The sequence below is a fragment of the Cygnus olor genome, chromosome 9 (assembly GCF_009769625.2).
Source record: "Cygnus olor isolate bCygOlo1 chromosome 9, bCygOlo1.pri.v2, whole genome shotgun sequence".
Taxonomy (NCBI): Eukaryota; Metazoa; Chordata; class Aves; order Anseriformes; family Anatidae; genus Cygnus; species Cygnus olor.
The window spans coordinates 4,049,133-4,062,998 of NC_049177.1; the positions used below are offsets into that span (position 1 = coordinate 4,049,133).

At 40.7% G+C, this 13,866-nt stretch overlaps 1 protein-coding gene across 5 annotated transcripts in view; it reads right to left on the reverse strand.

The window, feature by feature from the left end:
• NYAP2 (neuronal tyrosine-phosphorylated phosphoinositide-3-kinase adaptor 2) overlaps window positions 1-13,866 on the reverse strand; it is a 140,709-nt gene that overhangs the window by 13,171 nt on the left and 113,672 nt on the right. The gene's annotated exons all lie outside the window — the stretch shown is intronic.

The following is a 13,866-nucleotide window of genomic DNA, read 5'->3' on the forward strand; positions in this document are numbered from 1 at the left end:
ACACATCCTGTAAATGCTATTATGTTTAAAGTAAAAGTCTGTAGAGCAACTTGTATTAGGCATATTGTGTAAAGTTGTCTCATGCATCTCATTTATGCAGTGGTTCATCACAAAGTGCATTCCTATTGAGATTACTTATGAAAAATCAAAACTTAATCTATGCCTTTGCTAAGCAGTAAATGCAGAACTCAAGCAACCCACCATGATACATCCTTTCGCTCACTGTAAAATAGAAAGGAAAATTCAATGTTGTATTAGGTCAGTCACAGGAGGAACAAAGGACAGAATATCCAGACTTTGGTAGAGTTCAGTGATACAGAGGCCTCATGCTAACTGCATTTTGCAGTACAGCACCTGCAGGGTAACACTTTAACATCCCAGATTACATTAAGATGTTACTAACTCTGTCTCCTCACCTTTTCGTTGTGCTGGAGGTTGCTACTTCATCACGTGTGCCTTAACTGTTCATCAACCAGTCTTAAACAGCAGGATGGTTTGAGGCAGCGACCTCAATGATCACTACAGCTGGCCCTGACTTTGATTGAGTAACCATGTTCACAGTACAAAACACCTGTAAGTAGTGTTTCTTACTCTAAATTGTGGTAGTTTTGGAAAACTGCCAGAGTCTAAATCTCATACTGAAAGGAAGAGTCTGTCCTACTTTACGCTCAGATGTGGCATGGAGCAGTGAGAGCTGCTGGTGGGCAAGATCCTTATCTCCGCAAGACCCAACCCTTGCAGGCTGCAAAAGCTCTCATGTAGAAGGGTAGCAGAGTGCACACTCTAGGTCATTGTTTCTGCTCATTCAGCAGCAGCCAAGAAAGACAGAGAAATTAAATACTGAAGAATGAAAATGAGTGCAAACAAGACCAAGACTTTGGAAGAACTAAGAGAAAGTCAACAGTGAGGCCAAGTCTAAAGTTAAAAAAAAATGTGACATGGAGAAACCACAAAATCAATGAGTTTCTCCACTTTGGGGAACCTAAATTGGACCTCATTTTACCCAAGCCAGAAACACATACATGAGCTTCAGCACTCTTCCTACTGATGCTAGTATTAGAACTGAATATTTAACTAACCTTCATTGCTATGACAGCTGAAGAACCTCAGCACTCCAGTTTTTCAGCAAAGCCACTAAAGCTTTGCATTTATCTAGCATTTTCAAGAAAATGGTCACAAGAATATTTTAACAATAGTAATTAAAAAAAATTAAAATGATCGAAGTAATATAGGAAGGGAGAATGCTTCAGCTCTGAAAGGGCTGATTGGTGCCTTCAAATCCTCATTTATTATTTAGTGATCTAAACACACTAATACCTCAATTAAAGACTATGAAGTTGCTTTACAGATGAGAAATTTCAATATGTGCTCTTCCATTTCTCCTTTTCTAATGGTGAAATTGAGTCAATGACCATTTTCTTACATTACATGTCATTTTTCAAGTATTGTATTGATTGCACGGGAGAAAAACTTTTTAGGAAAGTATGACTGAAAACAACAAAATGTACACAGATGATCTTGTTCTTTTACGTGGTCACATCTTCCTTTTTAAAGACGCATAAAACGAGATTAATAGACAGGGATAACCATTTATGATTCACCACTAACCCCAATTTGAAATGTAGTTAATTAACAGATACTAGACTTATAAACTGTACTGAAAATTTCTAAAGAATTTGAATGTGAGAGATATCCTTAGTATGAGATAAGCCTTTACTCTAGACTCAGAACAACATCGTGTACTCTCATTTATATCAAGAATTGCTAAATAATACAGTACCCAAATCTCATATAGACATGATTTACTGACACACAGAAGAGCTGAAATACAGGCAAGAAAAAAAGGCTGGAGACCCAAGAGTCCACTAGTTACCACTCTGACTTTTAAGATCAGGCTGCTGGCCCATGCACACACAGCTCGATTAATGGAATGTGTCCTTTCCCCATCCTATTTTCTGTTGAGAAAAAGCATTCCTTGGACATTCCAGTTGTAGCTTATGAGTTAAATGGGAATTTGCTATTGACGTGAGTGAGGTCAGAATTTAACCTTGCATCTTTAAAGAAAAAAATGAAAAGGATTTTTTATCATGCACTTTTAGTTGGGGTGAAGGCTCTTCGTAACAGTGACTGTGTCATGCTAAAAATTCTTTTGTATTTCCTGTATAAGGATCTATCTTCTATTTTTTTTCCTGAGTAGCTACTGCCACTGTGCTGCAGTAACTTAACTATGCACTGAGACTGGCCTGGCTGACAAGATAATACGACGATAAGATTAACTTCAAAGGAAGTAAATTTATCACTCATAGGCCTCAGACAGGAACACATATGATTATCATTGTAGCTCCTATTCAATGAAGAACAAATACACGCTCAACTGGAAAACACGTAATTGTCCCCTTGATTTACAGAGATGTTCTGCTATTTAAGATAACCAGTGCTTCGCTGGCTCAAGGCCAGTTAGCTGCGCCTACATGCAGTTGCATGGTGATTAAGAATAACTTTACAAAGGGCTAATAAATGACCGTTAGCTGTTTCAATAACTGCTTAATCAATCGGCAATTATATGTTACTGTGGACTGCAAACTAAGAGGCAGTTTGAAATCATAGCTGACAACCAGTGTCTGCAATGTTCCTGTTCAACTGACTCATAAGGGATGGTACAGCCACCTGTTCCTACTGTGTACCTGCACTGGAGAAACTTTTCTTTCCAGGCTGAGTAAGGCCCTTCTCTATCCAGTATTGGTATGTGCGAGATGTTACAGACATAGGTTGTCCCCTACATTTATTGCAAATGCACCAGTGAATGGAGTTGGGATTTTCTGCATGAGAGTCCAGCTGGGTAAGGGCATCTCCAAACCTAGGAACCCTTGAGCAGCACAAGATACAGTGAGCCAAAGCTACAGAGTGTGGACTGTTATCAAATATTTTTCAACTACAGAAAGCTGTCATAAGAAATACAAGTATCTTTGCAATTTTTTTTTCTTTTTTTGCCTGAAGAACTGGAAACCTTAAATTAGTAAAAAATAATAATCTTTTAAAGTTCTCATTTAAAATACATGACATTTTTATTTTCATTGTTTAACAAGACAAAATGAGGATAAAAGTAGGTTATCAAAAGTGGGTGCCGGCATTCATACCTCTCCATAATAGGCATACAGAATGTATATGAATAGCCACACATTGCTAGTGAAAGACTATGAACAAACACACATACATATACATAGATATATAAACATACTATACATACATACATGAGTGAATATACATATTTATGTGCATACAGTATACAGACGAGATACTATACAGGTACAGTAAGTGCAATATACTGTATAAGGCTATACAAACATCAAAAGATTCTGGTGAAATGACAACAACCATGAGAACAAAGCTTGGATGGTTCGTGACTTAACACAAATGGTGGGGAAAGCCTTGCTGTTCTGTGTCGTGTTTTATGCATCAGGCACACACAGTTCAAACAGAAAATGTGGTACAATGCATTCAGTTCATATACGGAAAAGGTAAGACAAGTGGGAGTGCATGGAGGTAATAGAAATGTGTATGAGCAGACAGATAAGTTTTTTTTCTACCTAGAATACAGAAAGTTTGGTTCATTTACAGAAAATGCCTATATATAAACCCATGCTTTCATGAATTCATGCCATTTTTATTTCTACTTTAATTTTTCCTTTAAGAATATTATAAAATTCTTGCCCTGAGTTAAACATAAATACACACAGAAAAGGGAGAAAAAGGAAATTGCATGCTTCTGTTTTGTTTTGTTTTTTTATTCTTTTTTTTTTTTTTTTTTTTTAACCAAGGCACAATGTCTTCAATAGTGGTTGCAACACCATTTGAAATAAACTTTTCAATTGTTATTGTTCTGGTACTACATCCTTCTTAATGTGACTAAGCTAATTGTTTGCACATAAAAATCTCAGAACAAGTTTTGAAGTGAATTAACAAGTTTTAGAAGAGAATAAGCAAATTTATGAGAAATGCCTTAAAGAGAGATTCCGTAAAGAGGAAGGAATGCTACCAAATGAAATCCTTTATAGGCAACTTATGGATGCTTAGGCTGAAATTATTTCACATAATTACATTATATATTTATTACTACTGTAAATTGTTACTTATTTGTAGTAGAATCACAAACAATGCTGTAAGAGCTGTTAAAAATGAGATGAAGAACCTCCAATTAATTTTTAGTTTCTTGTTATAGACAGGATAGGACAGTGATCTCACTAATTCAGTGTTTCATAAGCTGCAAGAGGTATTGCTTAGTAACATTTTTCCAATTAAACAGTAAGACTTTCAAGGCATACATCTCCCCATATGTCTCATGGACCTGCCTAAGTCTTTTATTGGGAATATTAGCTCTTATTTCTGTTTCTGAATAAATCACACTAAATTCTACACCCCATGCAGAACTCTGACTCTCAAAAAAAAAAAAAAAAAAAGCCTGGGCGGAAAGACTGTGCTTCGGCTGCTGTGCCTATGTCTGAGCCCTCTTTGTGGGGTACTGGAGGCATGCAGCTATACAAAAGTCCTACAAAGAGAAGGTGCAAGAGTAAGCCCAAGTTGCTGCCCTGTCAGTCAGGACAGGCAGCACCAGGAGCAGGGCACCCTGCCCTTCACTGCCTCCTTCCGTCTCAGCTCCTGACTACTTTCTTTCTTTTTTCTTGATAAAAGCATTGTGTGCCCACACTAGGAGGTGCTGATCTGCTTTTGCTTTAAGCATGCTGAGAACCTACTTCCTTTCACTTACAATACAGGATGTACAATGGGCTAGATCTGCCTGTCTTCTTGTCCTCCAACTGATGTAGTCTGTTTTGAAATCCTCACCAGCTTCCAGGGGCTATGGAGTGTAAGTCACTTTCCAGGGAACAGCCACATACATGTGCTGCATCAGCTGCAGTGTCTTTCTCCACACATTTATTTCTCTGTTGAGCTAAGGCTATTTTTCAAAGTACTGAAAGACTGTCCCAACTCAGACACAACCTTCCCACCTCCTCCCTCTCCCCCCCCCCAAAAAAAAAATGTAGATAACATCTTGATAATATCTTCTTATGCCTGTCCTCTCCGTTTTTTAAAAAGTAATCTCCTAGATCTGTGAAACGACTAGGTAAAGAGAAAAAAAAAATGAGAGGGAAGTGAAAACCATCATAAACACTGTATTCCATTCTTTGTCAGAGTATTATTGTATTTGAAAAGTTTCAGCTACTTATGTGAGGGAACAAACCTCTTTCTGTACTCTACTGGCAAGCTTACAAGGCCCGTCCAAGAACAACAAGAGATCAGAGCAAGTGAATGCAATATTCTTCCTCCCACTCTCTTCCACTGTATCTTAAATAATGGCAGCCAAGCTGGCACTCGAGGAGTGAGGAAAGGTAGGAAGACAAAATATAGGCCTGGTGCTCAGAGATTTCAAGGTCTGATCACTGTGCTCCCATGTCCAACACCCTCTTTCTGCAGAAGTACATTTCTTAAAGCCGGCCTGCTTCCCCCAACAAAACATGTGCCTCAAACTGTGTGTCCTAAAAGGCCGTGACCATTGACACATTTGAAAAACGAGCAACAACGTTGTAGGAGCTCTGCTGCTGTGTGGTCACAGCCCAGAGTGCTCCTGTTCAATACTTTTTGTGCCCGGGAGGCCAAGCAGAAGCCCCGCGCTGTCAGCGACATGGAGAAGTGAGCCACCACCGCCATGCTTGGGCCTAGGGGCCTACTGCGGCCACAGCATGTGCTCGGGCCTCCCAGCGTGTGCTTTCTCAGGCTCTTGAAAAAACAGGGTCCTGGCAAAGCAGTACCCAGCAGCGTAGTGACCTGCTTCTGCTGCATGACCAGACCAGCTGAATGCTGAAGAAAAAATTCTGGGACAGCAGCAGCAGCAGGGCTGTCTGCCAACAGAAGGTGGCTCTGACACATTTGCTTCCAGTGCCAATCAGTCAGGCGTGCCTTGGAGGTGAGGGATGATGGATGTGGCAATTCCATCCACTTCAAGGTCTGCATTTTCTTTTCTTTCTTTCTTTTTAATAAGAGTTCTCTGTTTGCAGTTTGTATATTTAGAAACAATTTGCACAGCTTTGGACCCGTGCACTGATTATGTAAGACCAGATTCAAGCTGAAACTCAACATAATGCACTGTGGAGCCTTCCCTACAGCATTAAAATTCTTGTTGTTTCTCTCATCCAAAATGTTGACAATGTTTTTAGCTGGACTGACGACAGCAGAATTTTTGCCTTCGTGTATGCAGAGTATTTGTCCTTGCAGGAAAAAAAGATGGTGTAAAGTAATCCAATTGCTCCCTCTCGTGGGCGTGGGGCCCTGCTGCACTTTGTAAAGGCACGAAAACACACCAAGAAATTCAGTCTCCAAGATCTTTAGTAGTGCAAACTCCCCAGAAGGGTGTGTGGCACGGCACTTCAGGACACAGGTCGTGCCACAGCACTTCTTTCTAGGTGGTGGCAATCGGTGCGATGCCTCATCCCTGTTCTGTGAACGTTTGGCCTGAACAAGGCCTGTGGCTCTGAATGACTCGGATTTTCACATACACTCAGGCCAAACTCTGATCAAATACAGACATCATCTCAAGGTAAAAGTTGGCCCACATCCTATCAGTGAATTGCCTGTGCCAGGGGGTTCTCTCAGTACTCTACCTTGGGTTCTTCCATGCCTGTCCATCCTCCCAGGTAGGACCCAGAGGAGCTTCTCCTTCCCAGCCATTTGCAAAACCAGCATTACAAAATTCAGTCTGTGTCTACCTTCACCTTCATTTGTTTTCTCCTACACAGACACTAAAGACATCTCCATGGAAGGAGCAATCCACCTCCGTAAGTGGGACATTTGAGAAAGAGACATCATCTGTAAACTTTTTCTAATTACGTTTACCTTGTTATCTGGTGTTAGACATCCAAATGCATTTCATTATGTTAGTGGCATATAAAACTAATTAAAATCACTGTCAAAGATATATGGATTTTACACCATATAGTTTTGCACTTTCTAATTTCAGTGTAAACCAAAGCTTAAGCAGTCACATATGTACCAATCTATTCCCTTCTACAACTGCTTTCTTTCTCGTCTGTTATGCTGGACTTATAAAACCTTGGGGTAAGGACAGTATTTGTTCTACTCGCATTGTCTACCCACACAGATATCTTATTTATGATATTTAGACAACCTTATTTATGGACCTTATTTATGATTCTTCAACACCACAGATGGTATTGTGGTAGATCCTACTGGCCAGCATTAGGAACGCTTTGGATCTAGTGACCATCCCAAGCCTTATTAAAAGTGATGGTTAAACAGAAGGAGTAGTTAAGTCCCTTTAAGGAAACAGCATCACAGTCTACCATCCAAAGCAATAAATGGTGTACAGAAAGTGTAGACCAAAAACCCATGAGACTTCTGATTACAGAGCAAGAGGCTAAGGGACTGTTCCTGCACTGTGGACATACATTTTGAATGAAGAAAAAGATCAAGTAGCAAAAAGGAACAACCACAATGTTGGCTCCAGGAGCACAGAGACAGAGATCTCAGAGCCACTGCACTGGCTGAAGGGGAACACAGACTTTACACATAGGAAGGAGAAGAAAACTATCATCACCATCCCATGAATTGTTCTATATGTTTCTACATATCCTACATTAAAAATACAGAGTATACTTTCAAAAATTTTGAAAACGAGGGGAAAAAAAGAGAGACAGAGAGCCATACCAGAGCAGTAATTAGTACTGTAGCTAGGTACGCCTTTTGAATACGAATTTGGGACTGCGCCTCACCTGAGATCTTTAACCAGCAACCCAGGGGGATCTTTACTTTCCCTCCAGCCCAGAGAGCAGGTATGACAGAAGTTGGTGCTTTCATTGCAACCCCCCTGCACTATTAGAACCATAAAAGCAGAATCATTAGGGTTTGATGTTGCTTTCAGATTGTGATTCTTCAAGGACTGCATCCAGCAAGGATTTACAGTACTGAGCAATGACACTCATTTATGCCATTAGCAGACACTAATTCACTTACTAGCACGCTTTTTTTTTTTTTCCTGTTACAATTTCACTAGTGTTCAGACAGGATGAAAGAGTGCTCCAGTCTACAGAGTTCTCTATCTACCTGCAATTACTGTATTTCTTTCATATAATGGAAGTTTAAAAAGACTGCTGTGATCAGATATGGAACAGCATGGATCTTCATTTATAGATGTTCATTTTTCAGCAGCGGAAGTCATTAAATGTGGCAGCCAGGAACCCAGCCCTGCTAAGAGGCCTAAGAAGTGCAGAGTGTTTATCGCCTGCGTTGAACTCCTGTGCACTATTGCTGGGGAAAACTACAACTTTAAACTGAGAATAATAGAAGAGCACAGATGCATTGTTTGTGCTCAGAGTAATATAGAGACCATATGCTTTCAGATGCACATTCGCCAACTAAAGCATGATAATGCCAATTCATTGGGGATGTTTTTTGTCTAGGTGCTTTCAAAAATAATTATAGCCATAATAGTAACAATTTAACCTTCTTGCATTCGTTAATTACAGGGTGAACACAATGCTTACAAGGCATACAAAGACTATAATATGCTTTGTATACACAACGAAGGCCAGAGACATTAAGAACTGGGTTTGCAATACTTAGTTGACCCAGAACAGAATTACTCATGCACTTAGCCATGAGGCAAACACTTGGCTGCATTGCTGAGGCATGCTCAGTACCTGTCAGGATTCAACTCTACATTATTTCTCTCAAGTTTTGTGAATTTCTTTCAGTGAGCCTATACTGCACTTAAACTACAGGGCATTGTTCTAAGAATGCATGTGGAGAGCAGCTAAATAGATATCTAAGCTTTTTTTGTGTCACTGTATTTCCCTCCCACCATTCTTTTACTTTACAGTGGAACAATTCAAACTATGTGCTTAGGATTTTTCAACTAGAGTATAAAATTAAATAGCAGTTGCCCTGAGGATAAGGTCTCACATCGATTTTAATGCGAGAAATTTTTTTTCATGATAAAACGTGGGTGTTTTAATTGCATTTTCGTTAGCACCTAAACATTCAGGCTTGAACAAAAGGCTATCTATGCTGCTGTGCGAAGGAATTTGGGATTTAACTGGTGAGGACGCTGCAGGGCGCGGGGACTGCACTAGCCAGGGAGCAGCCACGGACAGTGACAGTTTACAACCACTGCTGCAAAATGCTCAGTCTTTATCTCCCGGAGACCTGGGGAGGGGTTCTCAGCACATGCCGGGTTTTTCCCCAGGCCCTGCCCAGGGCCTGCCCCGTGCCGCAGGTGGGCTCGGCGAGGGCCGTGGCGCTGCCGGGGCCGCCAGGCGGCGCCGTCGCCTCACGGAGCGCCGCGACCGGACTCATAGGGCCTGGCCGGGCCTCGCTGGGACGGACCGGGCCGGGCCGAGCCGAGCCGGGCCAAGTCGGGCCGAGCTGAGCCGGGCCAAGTCGGGCCGAGCAGGGCCGGGCTGGGCCTTGCTGCGCTGCTGCAGGCGACAGCCGGCGCCTGGTCGCCCGGCGCAAGCTCCGCCCAAGTGGCGACACGACAGAAACCGCAGAGGGTGTGGAAATAGGCCGGTGGCGCTTGGTACTGACGGGAAACCTTCAAACACGTCCTCCAGCTGCCGACTAGAAGTAGAAATTCTGCTTTCTGCTTCCTGCAGGCTTTAATACGTACACAGTAAAAAACTACACGAGAAAAATCCTGGTTTCTTGCTTTCAGGACTGTGCAAAGCTCGGTTTTCCATTTCCTTAAAACGGCTTTGGTAGTGAGTTCAAACACCAAAAATAAGTACCTAAAATGCTTGCCCATCAAAGACACCCACTCAAATAAAGTGTTGGCAGAGTCCCTTCCTTCGGTGCTAGGCCACAGGGACATGGTCTGCTCGGTCGGGTGTGCGGGCCCCCTCTTGTAATCCCGTACCCGACTGAGGGCACGGGCTGAAAGCTCTGCCTAGCTGCTGGAGGCCCCTTGCCTGGGCTGGGATGAGGGAAGACAAACACTGCCTCGAGTCTGCTACAGGCTGGGGCAGATACCACACGTTTTGAGCTGCATTTTGGGAGGAAAAAAAAAAAAAAAAGAAAGGCCACCAAAAAAAAAAGTTCAGTGTTGATTCTCTTTTCTAGTCTTTTCTCTCTGTTCTTGCAATGGAAGTTGAAGCTCCTTCATAGCTGCCTGCCTATCTTTATTCCCTCCTCTAAATTATTCCTTCTAATCTCAGCATGGCTTCTGGATTTTACTTTGATCACCACTGTTAAGTTTAAACCTCCTTTCCTTGCTTAAATTGGAGATAGATATCAGTGCCCTGTCCCCCCCCAAAAGAAGACAGCAGGCCTTGCAAGGCATGCTTGCCTTCCAGAGATTAGGACAGCATACCTCAAGGAGACAAAAGTAAAGGGACTAGAGTGCTGTCTTCCCATTGAAAAGCAAGTAACTAACTGGCAGCATGACGAGAGGCTGCATATCTGCAGATAAGGTACATAGTTTTGTGGAAATGTCTGAAAGCAGGCTCTGCTTCACAGAAAAGCTGAAATATTGAATTGTAGCTATCAGGGGCTTTGTTATCAAAGGGTGTATTTTCCCTGAGGTTGTGGATCATATAAACATGTGGATCTTTCCTTCAGGATGCGTGTATAAACATGTGCCATTGTGCTGATATACAGCTTAATACACATGGCTGTCAACATCTTAACGAAAAGAAATTTCATTTTGCAAAATTTGTTTGCCAATAAATAAATAAATAAAACAGGAGATAGTTATATTGGCTACTTTTCTTTAAAATAGAATTTAGCAGATTTGTGTGTGTGTGTGTTTCAGAGAAGCCTGGCAGTGACCTAGAGATGGCTTTATGTACATTAAAAATAGGGATGCAAGATGCTCAGCTATCCAGCAGGGGGACTTCCACAGTACAGGTTGCTTGAAACATTTTACTCTTTACAAATAAGCATGCTCAGTGCACATATATCCTGTATGTGACATGGATTTTTGATTCCTATGTAATCCTTTGTTACCCTGAGAAGACAGAGAGAATGACAGGAGGCAGGGAACCATCGAATCATTGCAGTGGTATCCAGGACTCCAAATCCTTCTTACTTTACACAAGTGAACAGTTCAGTTCACTACAGGTGTGCCCTGCCATGCTTGAGGATTTGCCATTGCAGGGGCAAGAACACCTGAGCATGTCTGCTACAGAAGCTGCAGCAATATGGGAGATCATTTATTTACTGGGGCATCCTGGGACCATACTTGATTTCTACTTTATGAATCTCATGTTCTGGTTAACTTCTGTTTTGTCTGCTTGGGTGGCTACAAAAGACTGGTACTTGTTTGCATTTCAATATAATGGTGAAATTCAGATGGACTTCCACTGTTTCTAGTTTTATCCACACATTACTTGATATCTAAGGTGCAACTTTCTTTACTGTCTAGAACATTTTTCCATCCCCTGTAAGCTCTCTGCTAACATTGGAGAACCTCTATAGGGGAACACCTTCTGTGATATGTAGAACACCTCTCCACTACTTACATTCCTCTCTTTAGGATATATATTTATATTAGGGTATGTATTTAGCATATATAGCTATTTGCCACTTCTGTAACTCAAAAATATTCCATACTTCACAGTTGAATTTTGACTTTTTTTTCTACTTCCTTAATTTCTTCAACTTTTTTCTTACACAATAACTTCAGTTACGTGATTATTTTTGTTTATCCTTCACTCTAAATTTAGTTAATTCATGACTTAATCCAAGGTTGCTTCCTGCAACCATCTTTCAAAATGCCCTCACCATTTACCAGAAGTACAGAACAGCATGCTCTCTGCCTCTGCATGTCTGTAACTGCTGGTCACCACTCCTAAGTGTTACTTTTAAGTGTTCTCCATCAGAGACCAGCCACATAATTCATTGTAAGCCCTTTCTTTTTATTTATAAGTGATCACTGTAATGCTTACCATCCATACGCCATAAATATGTTCCATAAATATTATCTGGTTAATCCTCACAACTCCTACACCATTACAGAAGCAAGAGAATAAGGCATACAGGAGTTAAATGCCAATAGTTATAAAATTAGCCAGTATTTGTTTGAAATTCAAATTTAGGTTTCCTTAGTTCAGACCTTCTTTGAGTTACTAAGCATTCTTACCACTTGCATGAATCATTCTGTATTAAAACTGATGAGCCTTGGAGAGCTCAGTTGTACATCTAAATTTTTCTCAAGTTAAATGTTTGAAAAATATTAGTTGGGGATCCATGAAGATTTGAGAAAAACAATCAAAACAGTATTCTGCCCTTTCCCAGATGTACCCCTCTACCTTGAATCCCTGTGTGAATGTCAGCTGTGCCCATATCATCAACACAGAGGTGGATGACAAGAAGCATCCTCTTAATCTTTTGGAAAGCGTAACTGCTGATTATGATGTAGTTAAGGAAACCAGTATCAATATAATCAATAGCCACAGCACACAAAAACAAATACACTGTATGCCACAATCTGTCAGACTCAGAATGGGCTAACAACCCAGGCATTTCCAAACACATTTCACCCATCATAGATTATTTGCACATTAAGATAAAGTAGGTGTATAAAGAACACAATCGAAGCAATGTTTGTATCAGCCAAAGAGATAATGAGACTTATGTCTTTCAGCTGGAATCAGGGTCAAATCCACACCTTTACAAATTTATGCATTCATAATAAATGACAATTTAATAGATTGATAGTAAGAAATTGACAACTGGAGGGGAAGATGAGCAGAGAGAAAGCTTTTACCAGTTTTTGTTTTTTCTCACAAAGCCATGCCCATACATTATTCAATTAACAAGAATACCCTCTACAGTCACTTGAAAATTCCTCTTATCATCTTTGTTCCTTTCTTCTGTATAAAGTGAGGTGGATTTTTCCTCCACAGTTTCAGTGAACCCTGACTGCAGCTTCTAAGAGGCTCATTATCTCTTCTATCACATCAGCTTCTGCTTTCAAGGCTTATTGTTTAGTTCTTAATATAAATTGAGAGACTAAAATGCCTTCAAAACACCCAAGGTGCCTTTGCCACTGAGTATCCAGCAAACCATCACGTCTGACGTGAGACCTGTTTTATCAAAAAAGATGTACTACATGAACACCAGGACACTCAAATCCTTTGGAAGTACTATTACCTTAATTTCTTCCTTCAATAAAAAAAAAAAAAATCCTTGATGCACTATTTAAATGGGCTGTCATTCTGAATCTCCATTATGGATTTGATTTTATGTAAAATATGTTTTAGAAACATGCAAGGCATTGTGTCCAGCAGGACTCTAAAGTAATACAGTAGCTTCAGTTCTGCAGTTAAATAATATTAACCAGTATGGACTAGGCTACACAACTATAACCTTCCTAACAAGTATGTGATGCTCTGGATTGAGTAAATTGACCTTATTCTTCTGGTCTCTGCTTTGGCCAAGAGCTACTTGAAGCAACTCACCAAGCTACAGTAAACTTAAATAGGGAATTACATGTGAAGAAGTCCTAAGGGAGTTTACCACTCAGATCTCATTGAAGTTCAATAGGATTATGGGAACTAATTCCCTGAAAGCCAATTGAAAATTCACCATCTAAATAAGGGTGCTTGTGTGTGTGTGCATACCTGTATGTATGTGCACATATATACATACGTGTTTATGCCTGTGTATACGTACACCCACACACATACACAGCCATGTGCAGGCCCATACATGTACACACAAGTGGTACAGTATTGGAGCGCTCTGAGCTTGACAGAAGGTATTCACGTTATGTTTAAGTGAAACCCTTCCTCTCAATTACTACTCTCAGCAGTTCATTCTGTCAAACTAATAATACAGGTCTGCGCAGCGAAATGA